The 10,776-nt window shown below is 34.9% G+C and overlaps 1 non-coding gene across 1 annotated transcript; it reads left to right on the forward strand.

Annotated features, from left to right (window-relative positions):
- Positions 1–533: 533 nt before the first annotated feature.
- Positions 534–606, forward strand: Trnaa-ugc (transfer RNA alanine (anticodon UGC)). Its single transcript has one exon. It is a non-coding gene; the product is annotated as a tRNA-Ala (tRNA).
- The last annotated feature ends 10,170 nt before the right edge of the window (positions 607–10,776 follow it).

Below are 10,776 nucleotides of genomic sequence, written 5' to 3' on the forward strand. Positions count from 1 at the left end.
TAAGGCCATTAGGTTCCTGAGTGAATTTACTTTCCCCAGGAAACAGGGTCTGCTGTACCAGGAGCCTTCTGGGTAAAGAATGACTGAAACAGAAGGCCATTATGAATCTTTATGCTCATGGCTCCCAAGTGTCCTCAGCTACTTATGGAAGCAATTATCAGACTTCTGCAAGCCCAGACTTCTAAACTAATCCAAGCCTCACAGCCTAACCTGTGTACAGTTCTTCTAAGCCCTTGATTCCCTTCTCTCCTTCAGTTCAACCTTTATCAGAATATAAATTGTGATGCCAGTTAATAGATAACCTGCCTGAACAAGATCATGTAACTAGGAAGCTGCAGAGCTGGAATATGAACCCAGCCACCTGAAATCAGAGTGTAGTACCAGCTTTCGAATGATATGTAATCCCAGACTACTTTTAATATCTGAACCAGAGGTTTTCAACACTATACATAAGCCAACATTTTCACTTTCTATCCTTGGAGGATTTTTGCATAATCCATACTCTTCTGTCAAATAAAAATAAGAATTCTTCTGGGGATATGGCTCAGTTGGTAGAGTGCTTGCCTTGCATGCACAAGGCCCTGGGTTCAATCTCCAGTACCACCAAAAAAATTTAAAAAGTCAAAAAATAAATAAATAAAAACAAGAGTTCTAATTTCATCTTGAAATATATCCTGTTTCTTCATCTTCTTCATTTCCTTAAAACAAAAGCTGTTCTCTCTTCTTTCTTTCTTTCTTCCATAATGGTAATATATCTGTATTATAGAAAATAAAAGGTTTATAACATATAAAAGAAAACAAAATTCCACCAAGTGCAACAAGCTAAAATTAGGAACTTGGTAATAGTGTTAAATACCTTAGCACAACTATATAGAATAGAGGATTTCAAGGCCTTTTCTCCAGTATATAATGTTCCCTTGTGGACTGCAACAATAAGAGATTGTGTTCGATCCATACTAGAATCAAATCTTCTTTATTCATAGATTCAATAAAAAAAAAAAAAAAACAAGCCATTCCAATTTGGTTCTATAGTAACTTACCTTGAGATAAATATACACATTTTATTTTTCTTTCTTTTTAAGATACACATTTTCTCTTAATTTCATTTAGAGTAATTAAATTTTATTTTACAAAAAAAATAATTTGCATTGAAATATTGCTAGTAGCCATTCTTTACATATATGTGATAGAATATAACAAAAAAGGAGTAAGCACGTTCACTCAATATTCATCTTCAAAACTGGTACATCAAGTGGTCTCAAAGATCTTGATGTTCTGTTCTCTTTCTTTAATGAATATAGAATTAATTGATGCTTCTCAGCCACTAGTGGAGAAGATGGTTTAAATCATTACCAACATAAATTTCTGTTCACAGACTCTACCTTTCACTTTCTTACACTACCTCATTTAAGACCTTCTTATTTAAAAGTATGTAATGGCCCTAAAAGAAGGTATTATATGTCTCCTCTGTTATTCCAAAAGAAGGGAAAAACTAGACTGTTAACCTGCTGTGTAATCCCTGAACAGACTACAAGGCCTTTCAGTGGGAAGCCAGGCTTTGCCAAGAGCAGGGAGGATTGCAGTTTAAACATTACAGGGTCAAGTTCAACATTTGTTCCATTCACTAACATCAATGGGAGTTTTGTGCAGAGTAGAATTTCTTCCTTAGTTAAATGATTTCTGCAAAGTCTTCTGTTTTGCTGGAACATATTCCACAAAGAACGTAATAAAGAAATATACATAGAACTCTTCTTGATTTAAAAAATGCATTTTTATTCTAGGACACAATTGAGAAGGTAAATAAGCCATTTTGCAGAGAATGTGAATCGACTTCTACATCATTTCAGACACATTTGTTTGTAATTTTGAGATTTTTTTTTTTTCACCTGTGATAAAAAGCACATTTGAATTCAGTCAACAGCCTTTGAACCTCTGCAGATTTAGTCCCTATTATATAACATAATTGACTGATTGGGACCATGGGGTTATTAAGCTTATTAGATCAAGATATGTGGATATTAACACCAATTCCACAAATATTCCTAGGTAAATAAAAGTAGCTAAATAGGAAAAGTGAAGACACTGAAATTTATATAATTGTTAGAAAGATAGGCAACCAATACTAGTGAAGCTCTGGAACACTATGATATAGTTTTTTTGGTTTTGTTTTTGTTTTTTAGTGGTACATAGGGATTGAACCCAGGGCCTTGTGCATATGAGACAAGCACCCTACTGACTGAGCTATATCCCCAGCCCCATGATATTGTTTTATTGCTGTTAAGTAATATAATAGCATCAAGTAAAATTAATAAAGTAATTTAATAAAGTATTTATAATTTATAACTAGCTCATTGTTTACATGACTAATACATTTTAGAAAACTTTTACTTTGGTGTAATATTAGAGTTTCTTTCTATGAATAGCTGTATTACCTGATTAACATTATTGCTTTGGGAAATTACAAATAAATTTATATTCAAATTAGTTAGTGTTTAACACCATAATTGAAAGTCATCATTTTTGTTGTTGTTTTGTGTACTGGGGATTGAACCCAGGAGTACTTTACCACTGGGCTATATACCCAGAACTTTTTAATTTTTTTGAGACAGGGTCTTGCTAAGATGCTGGGGCAAGAAAAGGTTTGAAATAATCTTTTTTTTTTTTTTTCTCTATTTCTCAACTCCCAGCAAAGAATCAGTTACCTAAAGGCAAAGTTGTATCCCAGTAGTGTTGAGAAAAATGAATCTTCAAGCTGGCATAGGATTAGTTTCAAAGGAAATTTAGACATATTAGATCAATTAAATAAAAATAAACTATACTGTGTATCCGAATTAGACTTCCTATTTTCACTTCCATCTTAATCCCTTGATAGAGTGCAGGAGGTCAGGGTGGCAGGTCTGAGACTACCTTTAATATCTGTACCAGAAGGTGTTCAGCACCACATATAAGTCAACATTTTCCTGCCTCAGCCTCCAGAGTTGCTGGGAGTACAGACAAATACCACTGCAGCTGGCACATCCTTGATTTTTAAGATTTCAAAAGAAAATCTAATGTTTTTCATAGGCCAAGGAAATACTCCAGATTTAGAAATCTGGTGAATGTTTTGCTTAATCTCCAGAAATATTTTAAAACAGATTGGATTCCAAACTTCATTAGTTTTCTCTAAAAAGCTTTGGCATTGATGCATTCATACTTCATGGAAGGATATGCTCCCATTTTTCTGCTGCTCAGGAAATTTTTTGAAAAGGAAATCTAAGGAAGAAGAAAGCCAACCGAAGTAAAAACAAAATGGAAAATAAAATCAGGAAATAAGTACTCTGGCAGATACATCAGCTCACTCCCCGTTATCACTACACATTGCCAACTGCAACATTTTATAATAAATTTTAGATTTCTAGAACAGTTCTAATCTTCTTTCAAATTGTAGCTATATCAGGTCTTTTAGAGAATCATGAAATCACACCAACTACTATTTTTTTTAATGATATGCTCAATCAGTAAAGATTTCTTAAGAATTCAAGCAGGTATCAGATATCACTAATATTTACGGAATGTCTATTATCAACTTACTCTCAAATTACTCTATGAGATATTACTTATGAAGTATCCAGTGAAGGCTGGATACTTCACATGCAATTCTCATAGAGTAATTTGAGCGATACAAAATGAAGCAGTTTTGAATAAATCTATAAGGTATATGGCCATTAGAGGAGGAATCAGTTGTTCCATGGTTTAGGCCTGGGAATCAGAAAAGTCACCACTTTTGAGTAAATCCGAGAGACTGTCAAGTCTTTGGTGGCCTTTTGAGTTGGGTACTGATCACCAGCTATGTGAGGTTATTAAGAATGATGTGGCAGTTTTAAAATAGGTCCACAAATTCTTTGTCACTACTCTCACCAACAGGCATAATCAATGAATCTTCTTGAAAAATAGACTTAGCTTTGGATTCTTCAACTATACACGCAGAGTAAGGACACTGTGTGACTTCCCAAGCGAGGACATAAAAGGCAACACAGCTTTCTCTTTGTTCACTGAAATCCTTGCTGTTGAAAACATCAGTTGCCACAAGAGCATTCTGCCTGAGCTGAGGACCACTGTGTGTGAGAAAAGCCAAAGCAGTCCTCGTGGAAACAGCATGTGGAAGGCCCCTGCAACTACACTCAGGACAGAGGGGACAGCCCAGTCAGAGTCCCACAGCTCCAGCCTGTCCTCCTATTCCACTCTCCCTTCCTTGGATCCAGTCACAATTACACAAAAACTCCAAGATCCAGAACTGCCTAGTCAAGTCCAAGTTTCTGACCTGGATAAAATATGAGATATAATGAAATGATTATTGCAGTTTAATCCAGTAAGTTATGAGGTGATTTGTCATACAGTAACCAAACAGGTATGAATTACTTAGTTTTTAAACTTTTATATTAAAACATTTCAAATATCCTAGAGAAACTACACAATGAACTGTCATGTACACAACCCAGATCTAGCAAATTTGCTCTTTCACATTTGTTTATCTATTCCCTTTTATTCTTTATTGAAATATTTAAAACTGAATCCTAGACACTGTAATGTTATTATATGATACTTTGCTATGAATGTCTAAAAATGAGCATTTTTTTTACATAACCAAAATTTTATTATCACATGTAACAAACTTACTAGTTCTCTGGCATTATCTAATCTCCAGGTCTGATTGTCTCAAAAAAATGTGTTTCTAGGGTTCTTAGACTCAGGACCCTAAGAGCATCCCACACAGCCTTTGGCTGTGCCTCTTAGCCTCTCTTAGTCTAAAACATTCACATAGCCCTCCTCCTCTTTCTCAGCTGCCATTATCTAGTCACAGAAATCAAATAAGTTTCTTGAGGAATGTTTGCTTTCTTGTGGTGCCATTTAACTGGCTCCTTTATCCCCTGTAATTCCTGTAAATGAAAGTTGGCTCTAAAGAATTGATTAGATGCAGAGTCAACCTTTTTCCCTCAAAGATACTTGATACCTGTTCTGTGCCTCATTATGCTTCACATAAGGAAGCACATAATATCTGGTGGCTGTGCTTCTAGAGATATGAAGATTGGTTAGTCATGGCTGATAACCTTCTCCTTCCTGGTAAACTTCCCATCAGCCTTTCAACCAACAGTGTCATCCAGTGGAAATCATTATCCGATTCTAATATTTCATCATTACTACTGGGTAATCATTGTTTCCAAGCCCTTTTGGCCCAAAATGCATTTAACACACTTAACCTACTGAACATTATAATTTGGCCTCATCTACTTTTTTAAAAAGTATTTTTTTAGATGTTGATGGACCTTTACTTTATTCACTAATTTATATGGGTGCTGAGAATCGAACCCAGTGCCTCACACATGCTGAGCAACTGCTCTACCACTCCACAACTCCAGCCCCGAGCCTTACCTACTTTTAAACATGCTCAGGGGCTGGGTTTGTGGCTAAGCATTAGAGTGCTCACCTAGCAGTGCAAGGTGTTGGGTTCAATCCTCAGTACCACATAAAAATAAATAAATAAAATAGAAGTATTGTGTCCAACCTCAACAACAACAACAAAATATATATAATATACAATCCATTAACAAAAAATAAATAAATATGCTCAGAACACTTAAGCTTAGAGTTGGGCAAAGTCATCTAACACAAAGCCTACTTATAATAAAGTTCTGAATATCTCATGTAATTTTTTTAATATTTGTATCCCAAAACACACTCACTGTAGAGATCTGTTGCTTGTCTGGTGATTCCGTGCATGACTGGGAGCTGAGGCTTGCTGCTACTACCCAGCATCATGTGAGGGGATTGTACATCATACCACCCACCCAGGAAAAGACCAGAATTCAAAATTCCAAGTAAGGTTTTACACTAGTTATACCACTTTCATAGCATCATGACGTTTAAAAAAATCATTAAATCAAATTATCTTAAGTCAGAGATCATCTACCTGTATTCAAAAGAAAAAAAATGATGACAATAGTGATATTTCTAGTTCATATTTTACACTGTAACAATGTAACTGTGTAATCTTTTAGGATTTTTCTACTTACATTCTTTGACTTTTCTACTTGTTTCTCGTATGCTGAAAATCGTTTTCAATGTCAATATAATTACATATTTTCACTAAACTACAGTATATTTAAATAGTTTTGAAATAATAATGAGAATATTACCTATAACAATTAGGTTTCAGGAAATAGACTATGATTTCTTTAAACCTCAATTTATTCTTAGAAAATATTCCATTAAAGGCTGGATTGTGGCTCAGTGATAAAGTGCTCATCTAGCATGCAGGAGGCCCTGGATTCAATACTCAGCATATAAAATAAATAAAATAAAGGTATTGTGTCCAACTACAACTAAAAAATAAATATTAAAAAAATATATTCCACTAAGTAGTACCCTTAAAATAATTACTTTCTTTGTGTATTTTTAGTGCTTTTGGTGTTACCAACCTGACAGTTAAGCTTATTCATTTTAGTTCTTTTACTGCAGTTCTAGTTAGCTTCAGTTTGTTTAAAATTTTTATAGATTTTTAGAAGTTTCTTTTTACATGTAAAACATTTATTTACTTTACATGGCCAAAGTATATAAAACACATATTCAGAGAAGTCTCATTTAATTCCTTTTCCCAACACCCTGGTCTATTCCTTTAGAGATAGTCATTTGTATTAGTTTTGGTTTGAGCGTTATATTTTTTTAAAAAATTTATTTATGTATGTTCACTTAGACACCAGGAGGGATAACTATTTAGGCCAAATTACCACAGTGATTCTTAGGATTGTGACAGGGTTGAGGAAGAATTGGTCTTGAGATGAGGTAATCCTCATAAACTAGTCATTTTGGATTTCCTCCCTCACCACTCCCCTATGAAAGCCTTTTTAAAAACTGGAGAAGTTTTCTGTTTCTCTTCTTCATGGTCATTTATAATCTTTACCAAACCATGGTTGTCTAACTAAAAGATTCTTTAAATGGTGTGTTAGTCAGCTTTCCATCTCTTTCCATCAAGACACCTAACAAGAACAACTTAGAGGAGAAATGGTTGGCTTTGGCTCATGGTTTCAGAGGCCACTTCATGACTGGCTGGCTCCAAAGGAGAAGCATCATGGAGGAAGGACATGGCTGAAGCAAGCTGCTCCACTCATAGCAGCTGGAAAGCAGAGAGAGAGAGAGAGAGAGAGAGACTTGAAGGGGCTAGGGGCAATCCTAGTCCCCCAAGGACACACCCCCAGTGACCAATTTCCTCCTCCAGCATAACCCACCTGCCTACAGTCACCACCCAGTCATCCATTCTATTAACCCATCGAAACGATTAATCCATTAATGAGGTTACAGCCCTCACAATCCAATAATTTCTTAGGGGCTGGAGATGTAGCTCAGTGGTAGAGTTCTAGCCCAGCATGATGAGGATCTAGGTTCAATTTCCAGCACCATAGTAAACAAAAGCAAAGCAAATAATAACTTCCTAAAAGCCCCACCTCTGAATCTTCCTACACTGGGGACTATGCTTTCAACACATTATCTTTTTTTTTAAATATTTTTTTAGACATTGATGGTTAGAAAAAATAGAATTTATATTACAGGTATATTTACACATATGTTCACATGCAGAATTTACAAAGCTATGTTTATAGGAGGAAGATAATTGACAAATATATACAAAAATATTGATGCTATTTATTTGTGGGAAATAAAATTTCAGATGATTTAATTTTTATTTATGTTTTTAAATTTTATTTATTATTTTTTATTTTTTGGAACTGTGTGTTGAACCCAGAGCACTCTACTTTTGAGCTACATCCCCAGCCCTTTTAACTTTTTAAAAATTTTGAGACAGGGTCTCACTAAGTTGCCCAGATGAGCCTTCAACTTGCAATTCTTCTGCCTAAGCCTCCTGAGCAGCTGGTTGTATTTTCTAACTTTCTAAGTAATTATAAACTATGTGCTTTCCTTTATATAAAAAGATATATAGGACTAGTGGTATAGCCCAGTGGCAGAGTACTTACCTGTGTGAATGAGGCCCTGGGCTCAATCCCAGAACTACAAAAAGAAAATGAAAAAGAAAAATGATAAAATAATAATTTAAAAATGAATACATGGATATAGAATTATTGTTTAACATGTGAAGAGCTTCTGTTTGGGATGATTAAAAATTCTAAAAGTGGGCAGCAATGATAATTTTATAATGCTATAAATATAATTAACGCCACTGAATTGTATACTTAAAAATTATTAAAATGGTGATAAATGTATGTGTATTTTGCCACAATTAGAAAATAGATAAGTAAGTACCTAAGGTTGGATAAGTGTTCTCCAAAGCTCCATGTGTGCTTGGTCACCAACCTGGGGACTATTGGGAGTTGGGGGAACTTTTACAAGGTGGGGCCCAGCAAAAGGGAGTTAGGTCATTGGAAGTTTGCCCATGAATAGGATATTGGGACCTGCCTTCCCTCCTTTTTCACTTCCTGTTAACTCTCAGCAGCTTTCTCTGCTACAGTTTCCCACCATGATACACAGCCTCACCATAAGCCTAAAAGCAAGGAATCAACCAACCATTATAAGCCAAAATAATTCTTTCCTCTTTATAAGTTGATTTATCTAACATATTTCATCACAGTGAGAACTAACAGAAAGAGGTTTAAAAAATTACTACAGATTATCCCTAGTATTAAATGAAACTTGTTAAGTACCATGATCTTGTCATGCTTCAGGTATATTCTTTATCTAAATATCCAAAATATTACTACTTACTCAGTGTATAAGAATAATTAATATAAGTTAATATTTGAGGAGCTTGCTATGCATTTTACACCAATAGGTCATCTACTATTTACAGAAGTCCATGAGATTAAAAACTTTTTTTATCTCCACTTCAAATATGAAGAAACTAAGGCTAAGAAAGTTTAAGTAATATGTCAAAGACCACTTAGCTAGTAAGTGGCAAAATCAGGGCTTGACCCAAGGTCTATTTGACACCAAATCCTTACTCTCTACCCCCTAGGTCACAGCAGTTTGATTGCATGGGCTCTTTTTTGCCATATAAAGACTTGCTATATAGCAACTCTGTGTCTTATAAAAAATTCTTTCATAACTTTCCAGCTATGAGTTTACTTAAAAGTCTGTCATGTTTACTTTTAAACTTTTGAGTTTCTGCTATGTTTAAAAATGGATTAGTAGAGCTTTCATGGAAATTATTCCCATGATGTTATTAGTATTATAGTCATGTGAAATAGTGATAACTATGGTCCTTTTACTCTATTTTGGTCAACAAGAAGATGCAATGTCTGATGCATTTTGAGCATATTTTTCTGAGGTGAAGTCAGCAGCTTTCTGAAAATGCTGGATAAAAGCCACCCAACCATCTTTCCAAACCCAGCAATTTCAGAGTCTGCAGGGTCTGGGGAAAGGTAGTTAGGCCTGAGTTTAAGAAATATAATTCATGTATGTTTCTGCTAATTGGGAAGCTTCAAGTATATGTTTTGTTAGTATATGTGAAGATCAGTACACAGGTTCTGTGACCCACTCTTACTGGTCTTCAATACTGCATATTTCTCAGGAATGAGTGCTTGTTAAACATAGATAGAATTTAAACCCTCTGGGATCTTTTGGCCTGGTTTAAATCTCCTGCAAAAAATCCTGGGACCAGCTCACTCCGTCAGATGCCATTATGAGTTTAAATTCTGAACCAGATGTGACCACAATCCTAGATGGATAATTACTGGTAGTATGCTTCTTTGAGCCCCTTAGACTGAATCTTCAGACACTGCAAGCTAAATCAAGCTGGAGATGCAGGAAGCTATGTAAGGTTTGAAGTACAGATGAGCTGCCACCACATGAAAATGTGTTGGTACAGGAATTCTCATTATAACTTCACAATGCATTGACTTAATCTTCCCAAATAAAACATAATGACAAATCCATTTAAATTGAAGAATATTGGCCAGATGTAGTAGTACACTACTGTAATTCCAGTGACTTAGGAGGTTAAAGTGAGAGGAGGTAAAATTGGAGGTTGGTCTGTGCAACTTAGTAAGACCTGTCTCAAAATGAAAAAATTAAAAGAGCTGAGGATGTGTGTGGTTAAGTGCCCCTGAGTTTAATTACCAGTACCAAAACAGACAAAAATAAGTAAATAAATAAATAAATAAGGAATGTTGTTTTGAGAGCTGTTAAGACAACTCTCAAATTTGGGAGTATTGCAAGCTCACTCCTGAAAGAAGTGTGAAAAACAATTTTAAAAAATCAGTATTAACCACACTTTTAGTATGAGGATGAGAAAGTAAAGTCATGCTAAGAATTTGTTCAGTTTTGTAGAACTGAGATTGCAAGTAATTCAGCTAATTAGAGTCAAATGAGGATAATGAAATAGGCCTTTGAGAGACATAATATATAAAAATTGGATGAACATACAGAAACCCAAAACCCAGAGGCTTGACCCTCTTAGAGTCCCAAAATTTTACATTGAGAAATTTTTTCACACCCCTAGTTAAGACTCTTATGAGAAGGTCATACAAACCATTTAGCATTTGGCATTCCCATTGAAAAGAGAACATGCCTGTCATACTAATTTGAAAACTGCAAACCCTTAAATAACTATTAAAAGGCATGCACAGGGAATAATAAATGCATATTCAATGTCTATTCTTTTTTTTTATTGGTTATTCAAAACATTACAAAGATGACAGAATCACATCGGTTACACATCCACATTTTTACATAATGCCATAATAGTTACTGTTGTATTCTGCTACCTTTCCTATCCTCTACTATCCCCCC

The sequence above is a fragment of the Callospermophilus lateralis genome, chromosome 5 (assembly GCF_048772815.1).
Source record: "Callospermophilus lateralis isolate mCalLat2 chromosome 5, mCalLat2.hap1, whole genome shotgun sequence".
Lineage (NCBI taxonomy): Eukaryota > Metazoa > Chordata > Mammalia > Rodentia > Sciuridae > Callospermophilus > Callospermophilus lateralis.